This window comes from Pongo abelii, chromosome 17 (assembly GCF_028885655.2).
Source record: "Pongo abelii isolate AG06213 chromosome 17, NHGRI_mPonAbe1-v2.0_pri, whole genome shotgun sequence".
Classification (NCBI taxonomy): domain Eukaryota; kingdom Metazoa; phylum Chordata; class Mammalia; order Primates; family Hominidae; genus Pongo; species Pongo abelii.
In genome coordinates, this window is record NC_072002.2 from 70,686,859 (window position 1) to 70,698,109 (window position 11,251).

The following is an 11,251-nucleotide window of genomic DNA, read 5'->3' on the forward strand; positions in this document are numbered from 1 at the left end:
TTAATTTTTCTGGCATACACTCTTAAATAAGATTTTAGAAAGGCTTTGTGGGTGGTGCATTTTCTGAGTCCTTGAGTGTCTGGAAATGGCTTTATTGAGTTATTGGGAATAGAAATGGAGAACCCACATCTTTTTCCTTCTGAACTTTGAAGCTATTTCTCTACTATATTTTAAGATTCTAATTTTGGTTATTTTTTGAGTGAAAAGATGAAACAGGTGTGCAGTGACTTATTTAGTTGTCAAGCTACTATACTTTAGGCACAATATTAGACTACAGGAATTCAGAGAAGGTAACATTGATCTATAAATGAATGTCTGTGGGAGAAAGGAGAACAGGGTGACTACATTTGCTTGGAGTAGTCTTTTTGCAAAGGAAACATTTAAGACAGGTAGTGAAGCAAAAGCAGAAACTTACAAGATAATTTATAATCTCATCTTTTTCATATTCTAGTTCTTATACTAAAATGATAGAATTAGATTAAATAAGTTTAGACTAGATTAGAATTACATAGAATTTGAAATAGTTATGTTTTCCCCAAATATAAATAAATCTTATTCCTGATCTAGTATCTAAGTATATACTTTTCCCTTTATTAAATTTTCTAGGGCAGAGGTTGGCAGACTAAGGCCCACCACTTATTTTTATAAATAAAGTTTTATTGGAACAGCTATTCTCATTCACGTATTTATTGTACAACAGAGAATTGAATAGTTGTGACAGAGGCTGCATGGCTCACAAAGTCTAAAATATTTTCTATTTGGCTTTTTACAGAAAACATTTGCTGACTGCTGTTCTATCTAGGATATCATCAGTGTGTAGATGATCAGAGTTCATGTCAGTGTTCCTACAAGCCAATGAAGGTAGGATTCAACAGTAAGTCTTGACTTCCTTAAGGTGTCTGATGAGTACGTTTATACAAGTTCAAGAAATAAGTTTGTCTATATTTTATATTAAAAGAAATTGAAGCTTATCTCTCAATTGTGTATAATTGTCAATAATTACTTGCCCTTTAAATGAGTTTCTTCTTTCCATTTTGTTTCTTTCTCATGTTCTAGGCATTGCGCAATTCAGCCTTGCGGTTTTCGTTTCTTTGACTTCGTGATGTGAGGGAAGCTGGCATGTTTTCTAATGTGCTGTTGTGTGGGCTTGGGCTGTTGATTGCTTTTGGCCTAGGTGCTGTGCAGAGCTCCAAGGTTTGGCTTTGTAAACGCTGCCTGGCAAAACGGAAACATTTTGTGAAATTTGACAAATGTCACACACACCCGCACACACACACATTTTAAATTGCAAAATTCTCCCCCTTGGCACACAGTTTTCCCCGGGTTTTTATTCTTCATAATAAATCTTTAACCATCTTCATGTCTACATGAGCTCTTTAGTGGATGGACGTGCTTTTGCTTTGATGAGACTTGCAGTTAAAAAGCCCTTGGTTTCCAGGATATCCTTATTGTTTTTCTTTCCTCAAAAAATTAATGTGATCTTTCATTCCAATGAGAAAGCAGTCTTATTTCATTTCCAACCGCTTTCTCAGACAAAGATTCCCACCGAAAACCATTCTCCAACACAGGACCCCTAGAAACTGACCTCTTGGCTTCTCTCTTCTGAACTCAGAGTGAGACACAGGGGAGTGGAATTCAGAGAAAAACTCGGTGAATTAAATTCTTATCGTGCATGAGTTAAAGCATCTAAGAAACTATAATATGAGTGCTTAATCTCAAGAAAAGTCTTGGTATATTTTAGTACATTTTCCTTCATGGGTAACTAAAAGCACTTTACAAACAAATCATTGACTTTAGAATGAGGGGACAAATATGATTGTGCCTAGGTCACAGATGACATTAAATCCTGGGGAGGTAAGCTTTTGCTTAAGGTCATTCAGGGTGTCAGCAGGGGTGAGGCAGGCTTTAATTTTATGGTTGGGGTATCTGTTTCAAGTCTTCTGCCAATTTTAAGACATGCCTCTGGCTTAAGAAAACTCTTCCAATTTGACTACCCTAATTTGCATCCCTCTCTGGATTTCCAGCTCTACTTTCTAGTTTCCTGGCACTCTAATTACTCAGGCGTTACTTCTGACAATGACCCCCAACTCTCATCCCTTTGGTTTGACCCCAGGGTCCTTGCACCTGCGAGCTGCCGTCCCTTGCAGCCTCGATTAGACGGGCTCCGCTGCCCTATGCATTGAGCAGAGCCCTTCCTGGTTCAGACCTTTTAGGGCAACAGCAATTTGGCAGCCCTCTCTAGATCCAGGGTTGCAAGAGCAATCAGGCCGAACGGGACTGCTTCAGCCATACTGTTGAAACACATCATATTGCCTGGAGAGCAGACAGTGCCATTCAGACTCTAAAGAGAAAATGTAGTGCCTTTATTTTGTCAGTTACAGATCTGGCTTTTCTCCTAAGTCTCCAACTGTCAGAGAGAAAAAGAAACTAAGTGTTCGATTCCATAATTTTAATAGTGCCATAGGTTATGCTCAGTGTTTTGGGGTGATTGCTTAGAATCTCTCATGGAAATGTTAGGGCTAAAAGTGTGTGCTCCAGAGACAGATTGACTAGGTTTAAACCATGGCGTTGCCTTTGAGTCACCCTGTGGCCTTGCACAAGGGACAGGGACACTCTGCACTTCAGTTCCTCTGTGTGTAAACCAGAAAAAAATCTGCCTCTGCACCACCCAGTTTGGTAGCCACTAGCCACATATGGCTACTTAAACTTAAATTTAAAGCAGTTCTTAATAAAATTAAACACTGTTAATAATTCAGTTTCTCAGTCACACTAGCCACATTTCAAGTACTCAGTAGCCACATGTGGCTAGCGGCTACTGTACTGGAGAGCTAAGAGATTAGAACAGCAGACAACTGCTGTCCATCATAAAGTTCTGCTGGATTGCACTGGTCTACATCACAGAGTTATAATGTGGAGTAAGTGAATTATGCAGCTAAAGTGCTTAGAACAATGCCTGGCAAGTGGGAAGGATTCAATACGTTTACCAGGATCCTACTCTTTCCCACTCCCCTTCAAAATGGTGGCCAGGTGTACTGGAGAAAGGTTAGAGGTACTCCACTTTCTGGTTCCTATATTTTTACTACTGCTTTATTTCCTGTGCCACTTTGTAAGTTTCGAGGTCTCAAGGATTTCTTATTTTGTAAAGAAAGACACCACGGCAGAATGGCTATGAATGAGTGTTTTCAAGCCAGACTGCCTGTTTTGAATCCCAGTTCTGTCACTTGAGTAGCTGTGTGATCTTAAGCAAATGATTTATTCTGCGTCTCAGTTTCTATGTACATGAAATGAGAGTAATAATATATACAATTGAACAAAATTCCTCAAAGGTTGTTGGGAGATGAATTGATGGAAGTAAAGTACCTGGAATCGGACCTGGCACCAAAGTTCTCAAAAAGTATTAGCTCTCATTAACATTAAATATTAGTATTTTTTTCCTGTCCTCAGCTCATCCTAAAAATGGCAATGGAGGCTCCTGGGGGAAGTGTATGACTTGGCCTCTTGGTGGGGAGAGTTGTCGGAGTACTCCCATTCATCTGGTCTTTGGGGTGATATTCTTTTTTCTCTCTCTCCTGGCTTCTGCAGTGGATGGGATTGGTAGTTGATTTGTCTTGTGGTTTAGTGAGTCTCAGCATGGCTAGGGAGCTACAGCCCTTTCTGGCTACATGGTCTTTTCATGGCTCTCGCTGGTGCTACAGACCCATCGTATCCCTGCCTTACCTTCCTTTGGTCTCTGGTTGGGCAGTCACCCCCAGCCTCCGCTGCAAGTCTCTCTCCATCTCATCATTGCTGGCCCCTGGGCATTCCACCCTTTTCTACCAAGCTTTTAATTCCTTTGGGGAGCCTCAGAAACTTCAGGGCTCCATCCGTGCTAGATCTGAAACAGAAGGCAGAACAAAAGCTCCTTGTCCTCAGTGTTCCCTTCAATTTATCTAACATATCATTCCTATTCCCCAGTGATTTCAGAAATTACCCCATTCTACTCTGGCAAAGGGTCTCAGTCCACATGGATCCTCTTAGATGACGAGGTCATGTAAGACAGCTCCCAGGAAAAATGAGATTTCTCAACCAGACATTCCTTAAAACTGACTCATTTCAGAGGGTCCTAGGATCCTCTGGCTCATCATTGCCACTGTGGAGATTCTTTGATGGTGACTCCACCACCCATCGCTTAGTCATGACTTGAGGTTGGAATCAGGCTTCAGACCTGTGTATCCAGACATATCAAATGACCTTATGCCCATGAGTTCCATTCTCAACTGTTTACTGGGATTCTGAACCCGTGCAGTGGACATACCAGTGAAGAAGGGTGAGAGATAAACGCATCAGATACCATGAAAGTAGAGTTAGCACATTTAGCCACTGCTTGAATGCAGTAGGCAAGGAAGAGAAGATTCAAATCTGACTCCACGGTGTTGAACCTGGTGATTGGGAAAACCAGAAGTTTATATGCTGTCTTCCCAGCTGAATCCATTCTTGAAGCACAGAGCCCAAATAGTAGCTACTTACTACACCCTTGCTGATGATGAACTGATGGAGTTATTTGTTTTTCTGGGTTCTGAGGAGGCAGGACCAAGAAATGGATGCTGATGTTTAGGAGACTGTATGTAATATGTAAATAAAATGGTAATTATATAATGATTAAAATTATAATATTCAGGTAATAATTTGGACATCTTTTCTATGACATCAATAATTGAGTTTTTCAAGTAAAACTACAAGTAATTGAAATAAGGCCATTGTGGAAAGCAGTGCGGCAGCTCCTCAAAGAACTTACAGTAGAGTTTTCATTTAACCCAGCCATCCCATTATTGGGTATATACCCAAAGGGATATATATACCAAAGGGATATAAATTATTCTACCACAAAGATGCATACATGTGTATGTTTATTGCAGCACTATACACAATAGCAAAGACATGGAATCAGCCTAAATGCCCACTGGCCATTGGATAAAAAAGTGTGGTACATATATACCATGGAATACTATGTAGCCATAAAAAACAGTGAGATCATGTCCTTTGTAGCAACATGGATGGAACTGGAGGCCATTATCCTAAGCAGACGAACAGAGTACAGAAAACCAAACCCTGCATGTTATCACTTATAAGTGGGAGCTAAACAATGAGAAGACACGGACACAAAGAGGGAAACAATAGACACAAGGACTTGAGGGTGGAGAATGGGAGGAGGGAAAAAGTAAAAAAGCTACCTATTGAGTACTATGCTTAGTACCTGGGTGATGAAATAATCTGTACACCAAACCCCATAACACACAGTTTACCTATATAAAAAACCTGCACACGTACACTGACCCTAAAATAAAAGTAAAATAAGACAAAACTGGACATGATGAAAAAAAAAAAAAAATCAAAGTGAGTCCTCTGGCCAGAAGCTGTGGCTCATGCTTGTAATCCCAGCACTTTAGGAAGCCAAGGCTTGTAATCCCAGCACTTTAGGAAGCCAAGGCGGGAGAATTGCTTGAGGCCAGGAGTCTGAGACCAACCTGGGAACATAGTAAGACCCTGTTTCTGCAAAAAAATTTAAAAAACTAAGTCAGGCATGGTGGTGTGCGCCTGTAGTCCTAGCTACTCAGGAGGCTGGCGGGGGAGGATCCTTTGAACTGCAATGAGCCCTGATCACACCACTGCACTCCAGCCTAGGTGACAGAGGGAGACCCTGTCTCAAAAAAACAAACAACAACAACCACAAAAAGAACAACAAAAAGGAAGTTACTCCCTTTAGGAATAATATATACTAATTTTTCCTTCGTGGCTGCATGAAATAAGTTGCTATATCATCATCAGTTAAGAGTCCAGTGTGTACACAAGAAAGGGGAAGTTGCCTTTCCCTTTCTTAAATGAAGATTTGCATGGTATTTCAGATTTTGGAAGAGGATATGTCCCTAGGTGCGCCATGAATATTACTTGATGATGACAAGCACTTGATGAATAATTTTTGGAGTGTTGTTTAAAATTACAAGGATAATAGTAATTATAGATCCCAGAAGCAGAAAAAAAAAGCTTAATTATCAGATTTAAGAATAAGAGGTTACTCCTCATAGAAAAGTGATCATTTTTAGTGGTTGTGGAAAAAATGTTCAAATGACTAAAGGAACATATGGGGAACTACCAGCAGACCAATTCATGTGTTGCAGCTATTTAACTGAATTACAAATGCAAAATGCATTCTTTTTCCAGTTTCGTTCCATTTAAACCCAAATGGCTATGTGAAATGGTGTCATACACCTGGTGAAAAGCTCTGCTTTTTAAAAATCTTATCACTTCACCAAAATGCCTGGTGTTGAACCAACAACAGCGTTCTTTTTGTATTGTTTAAACGAGTTTAACCACTTTTCAGAATATTCACTTCTCGTTTGATGGAAAAACTAAACATCAAAAGAAATTTAATTTAACCCTCCTTTTCCCTTCATGGATCTATTGACATCAATGATGATGCTAGCGATCATTAGAAAAGTAAATGAGGATGGCTTTTTTTCCTCTTAAAGCCAGGAAAAACAAGTAGTGGAAAAATATATAATTTTTGTTGTTAGAAGTGGAAGCCTATGTTGTAAAACAGTAAGAAGCACTCTTTGAAACTGCTAAGAAAATGTAACCAGGAGTGGAGGATTAAAATCCACAAATTACACACTTTGAATTATACTTGAGAGTGCAACAAGAAGAAAAACACAAACAATTTTTAGCTGAGGTGGAAAACAAGCTCTCTTACAAAAATACGTTTAATGTAATATTTGATGTATTTGGGAGCACTGGCTATATTTAGTTACAATGAATTATATAAATTGGACAGTGCAAACTGTTGGCCTTTGAGCCACATTTGGTACCCAGTTGTGTGCTGTTTGGTCTACCCACTATTCCAAAAAATTCTTATTGGCTACCATCATTTAAAAATTGGGAGCATTCACATAAAAATCCAGATTTTTAGTTGTCTTGAAAAAAAGGATCTGGCAGTACTGGGCTTGTATTTCTGCAAGGTGTCAGCTGCCAAATGCTTCCTCTATGGCCTCTGAGATGCACTCATGTGACTTCAGAGCTTGGAGGGAGGATTCCTGGTTCTGAGGCTTTTACCTGCGCTATGCTCCCCTTGGGTGTCTGAGACAGCTCTTAAGGTCAAGCTCAAGCTACTAAGACATTAAGATTTATAATACAGAGTTATGCAAACCTAGCCTTGATTTGCTATAACTAGATTTTTCTCAGTCTGAGTGTGAGTTACCTTCAGCTATTCAAATTTGATTTTTTTTTTTGATAGAATTAAACAATCTGAGATTGTCATTTGATGGCTCTATTCACAATTTACTTCTGGACCTATGCAACTCCCAGGTGGCCTTTAAGTGAAATCACTTAATTACTTCCTACAACTTAAGGGAATGCAAACTACAAATACAAGTAGATTACTAAAGCACATGTGTAGTTCGTAATTTGTATCTTCTGTTCATTTTTATCATGCATTGGAATAGTTTAGAGTAGGGAAGCTGGACGAGTGCAAAGGGTCACTTTAATGACATGGCATGAGTTGACATTTAAATAAGATTATTAATTTATTCTTCACATTAAAAACTGGGGAAATGATAAAATGCATCCTGGAGTTTAATTTTACAATGTGGCTCCATACTCATTTGAAGAATTATATGATTCTAGAATGTAATAATCCAATAATAGATACGCATTACTGTGGAATTGCCCCCATTTATATTATCTGTATTGCTAGCCAAGAATATGCGTAACTATTAATAACACATGACCAATTAGTATTATGAATTAGTGAATTAACTGATACATAACCAGAGAGGCTGCTCATGCACTTTAGCATTTTAAGTATCATTCTTTCAAGAACAGCTTCCAACTATTTTGTTATGGGAATCCTAGGGCATAAAAAATTCAAGTTTATTTTTTTTAAAGAAGTGATTTTTGAATGGAGTGAATTCCAAAAGCTGAGAAACTTTTTTAAAAAACCAAATTTAAAAATATTGCATTTTCATGACCTTTCTCTTCATGAGTAACTCAGAAAATTTGATTCAAACTTTCCAAAATAAATTTGTCTTTGGCTTTGAGACGAAAGCATAATAATTTTTGGTTCAAAAGGAGCTGTTGGAGGACATTTTTTTTGACACCGTGAGAAAGGAAAGAAATTAGGGCCCCAAATAGAGTACTAGTTGTTGGCTTAATTAGGGAGCAGGGCTGTGGTGCCATAATTGCTGAACACGATGCAACCACATCATCCATGTTATTTAGCTGCTAAATTTTTGACTTTCTCTTCCCAGAAAAACAGAGATCTGTGTTCTGAATGGAAAAATTCCTACTGATGCCAGTAAGCGAGCCATCCATCTATGATGCGTCTATGGGGAAGAAAGTGACATGAATGAGTAAAATAGAATATATGCTTTAAATCATGAAAATGGAGTCCAGATGGAAAGGTTAGGAGGAAATGGTGTGGAAAGGTGGATGAAGAAGAGTGAGAACTTATGCAGTCGTTGCGACTTGGTTGACACTTCCTTCCCTGTGACTACAATTCCAAGTTCAGGACTCCTGAGCTTTTATAGATGGATGAGAATATAGTGGGAAGAAACAAGAGGAAGGAGTTTTCTGAAATCTCCGTGGAGAAGAAGAAGAAAAAAGATGGGAAAATGTTACAAGCATTCTGTTCATGTTGTATCACTTAGTGCAGTCTTGTCTTCCCAGCCCACTAGTCTGGAACAAGTCAGTCTCAAACATAACAACAGACACTGGGGAGCTCTCCAACAAAAGATCACCTCCCAAAGAACAGGATGGTGTCGAAGACTGAATGCCAGCCCGAGGAAACAGAAATACTACAGAAGCACGCCAGAGCCTGCAGTGTCTCCTCGCTGCCTCTCAATGAACTGCTAAAAGACCAAGAACTCTGCTGAGAGATAAGAAGAGGGGAGGGTGTGCTGCAGGTGGTGCTGGGAGGCCCAGACCTTCTCCTGACAACTGGGGCTGGCTACAGGAAATAGAAACATCACCCAGGCCTTGGCGCGAGACAGGACAGAGGCAGATTGTGACTCATATCTGCAGGTGGAAAGTGGGCCTTTGGTTTTCTCCTAGGGGGAGAGCAAAGCCAGAGAGCTCACTCGGAGGAAAGCTAAGGCAGTTCATGATCCCTTCAACTTTATACCATTTCCTCAAAACTGCCTCCAAACAATGGGCAACTGGAAAGGTGGTCTGACCTCCAGTGATCACACAGTATGCATTATAACAGAAGGCTGTCACTGTCAATTGCATGGCTCCTTCACTATGCATTCCTTCTATCAATTTACGACAACACACTGTAGTTAGTACCTGCCCATTGCTGGGTACTTTGGCAGACATTGATAGTAGATGAATAACACCTGGTCCTTGACCTTGAGACGCTCACTGCCTAATGTGGGGAACCAATGGTTGCAATATAAAGTATTAACTAGAGGGATAAAGGACTGTCTGAGGATCTCTGCACTCAGACGAAGGGCCATGAGATCAGCCAGGACAGTAGGGAGGCAGTGACTCATGAAATTAGCAAGTGGTGAGAAGAGGGCAGTAGATTCAGCGGCTGCTAAAAAAGGTTACTGAACTTTTTGTTTCATCAATGCCAAGAAATTAATCTGTTTTAGCCTGTTTCACGGCCTCTGTTTACAATTTTTTAACTTTTTTTTTTTAAGATTTAGGGGTACAAGGGCACTTGTATTGCATGAGTATATTATACAGTGGTGAAGCCTGGGCTTTAAGTGCACCTATCACCCGAATAGTATACATTGTACTCAGTAGGTAGTATTTCGTTTCTCACCCTTCTTCCACCTTTTGGAATCTCCAATGTCTGTTGTTCTACTCTGTATGCCCATGTGTACTCATTGTTTCACTCCCACTTATAAGTGAGAACATGTGCTTTTGACTTTCTGTTTCTGAGTTGTTCACTTAGGATAATGCATGTTCCTGTTTTGATTCAGTCAAAATCCTGGGGTCAGCACTGACAATGTGATTAACCCCTGTCCTAAATTCACTGCAGATGAATTGCTCCCATCTGACTACTTATTACCACCCAAGCCAGAAACCACAAAGATATTCTGACCTCTCCTCCTTCACTCCCCACCAACGGGTGAGTAAGCTAGTCACCAAGTCTTGATTCTACTTGTAAACATCTTTGGAAGGGATCTCTCACTCCACGCTGTCTCTGTCATTGCCAAGTATACCCATTACCTCTGCTCTGTCCTAGGGCTTATCATTCTTCATCTACATGCTGCACCAGCCTCCTAACTCCCATTCCTCCCCCTCCTTCACTGCCATAGGGTAATCTTTCTCTATCACAGATCATATTGTGTCCAGAATTGGTGGGTTCTTGGTCTCACTGACTTCAAGAATGAAGCTGCAGACCCTCCTGGTGAGCGTTACGGTTCTTAAAGGTGATGTGTCCGGAGTTTGTTCCTTCTGATCATGTTCGGAGTTTCTTCCTGCTGGCGAGTTCGTGGTCTCGCTGGCTTCAAGAGTGAAGCTGCAAACCTTCAAGGTAAGTGTTACAGCTCTTAAAGCAGCGCGTCTGGAGTTGTTCGTTCCTCCCGTCCAGAGTTGTTCATTCCTCCCGGTTGGTTCGTGGTCTCGCTGGCCTCAGGAGTGAAGCTGCAGACTTTCGCAGTGAGTATTACAGCTCATAAAGGCAGTGTGGACCCAAAAAGTGAGCAGCAGCAAGACTTACTGCAAAGAGGGAAAGAACAAAGCTTCCACTTCGTGGTAGATGACCCAGTGGGTTGCTACTGCTGGTTCCAGCAGCCTTCTTTTATTCCCTTATCTGGCCCACCCACATCCTGCTGATTGGTCCATTTTACAGAGAGCCGATTGGTCTGTTTTACAGAGAGCTGATTGGTCTGTTTTGACAGGGTGCTGATTGGTGTGTTTACAATCCCTGAGCTAGACACAAAAGTTCTCCAAGTCCCCACTAGATTAGCTAGACACAGAGCACTGATTGGTGCATTCACAAACCCTGAGCTAGACACAGGGTGCTGATTGGTGCATTTACAAACTTTGAGCTAGACACAGAGTGCTGATTGGTGTGTTTACAATCCCTGAGCTAGACACAAAAGTTCTCCAAGTCCCCACCAGATTAGCCAGATAGAGTGCTGATTTGTGCATTCACAAACCTTGAGCTAGACACAGAGTGCTGATTGGTGTACTTACAATCCCTTAGCTAGACATAAAGGTTCTACAAGTCCCCACTAGACTGAGGAGCCCAGCTGGCTTCACCTAGTGG

The 11,251-nt window shown here is 40.6% G+C and overlaps 1 long non-coding RNA gene across 1 annotated transcript; it reads right to left on the minus strand.

Moving 5' to 3' along the window:
• Nucleotides 1-673: 673 nt before the first annotated feature.
• Nucleotides 674-10,811, minus strand: LOC129051684 (uncharacterized). Its single transcript, XR_008516113.2, has 3 exons — nucleotides 10,360-10,811; nucleotides 3,718-3,874; nucleotides 674-1,215 (listed from the first exon to the last, which is right to left on the minus strand). It is a non-coding gene; the product is annotated as an uncharacterized LOC129051684 (long non-coding RNA).
• Between the last annotated feature and the right edge of the window lie 440 nt (nucleotides 10,812-11,251).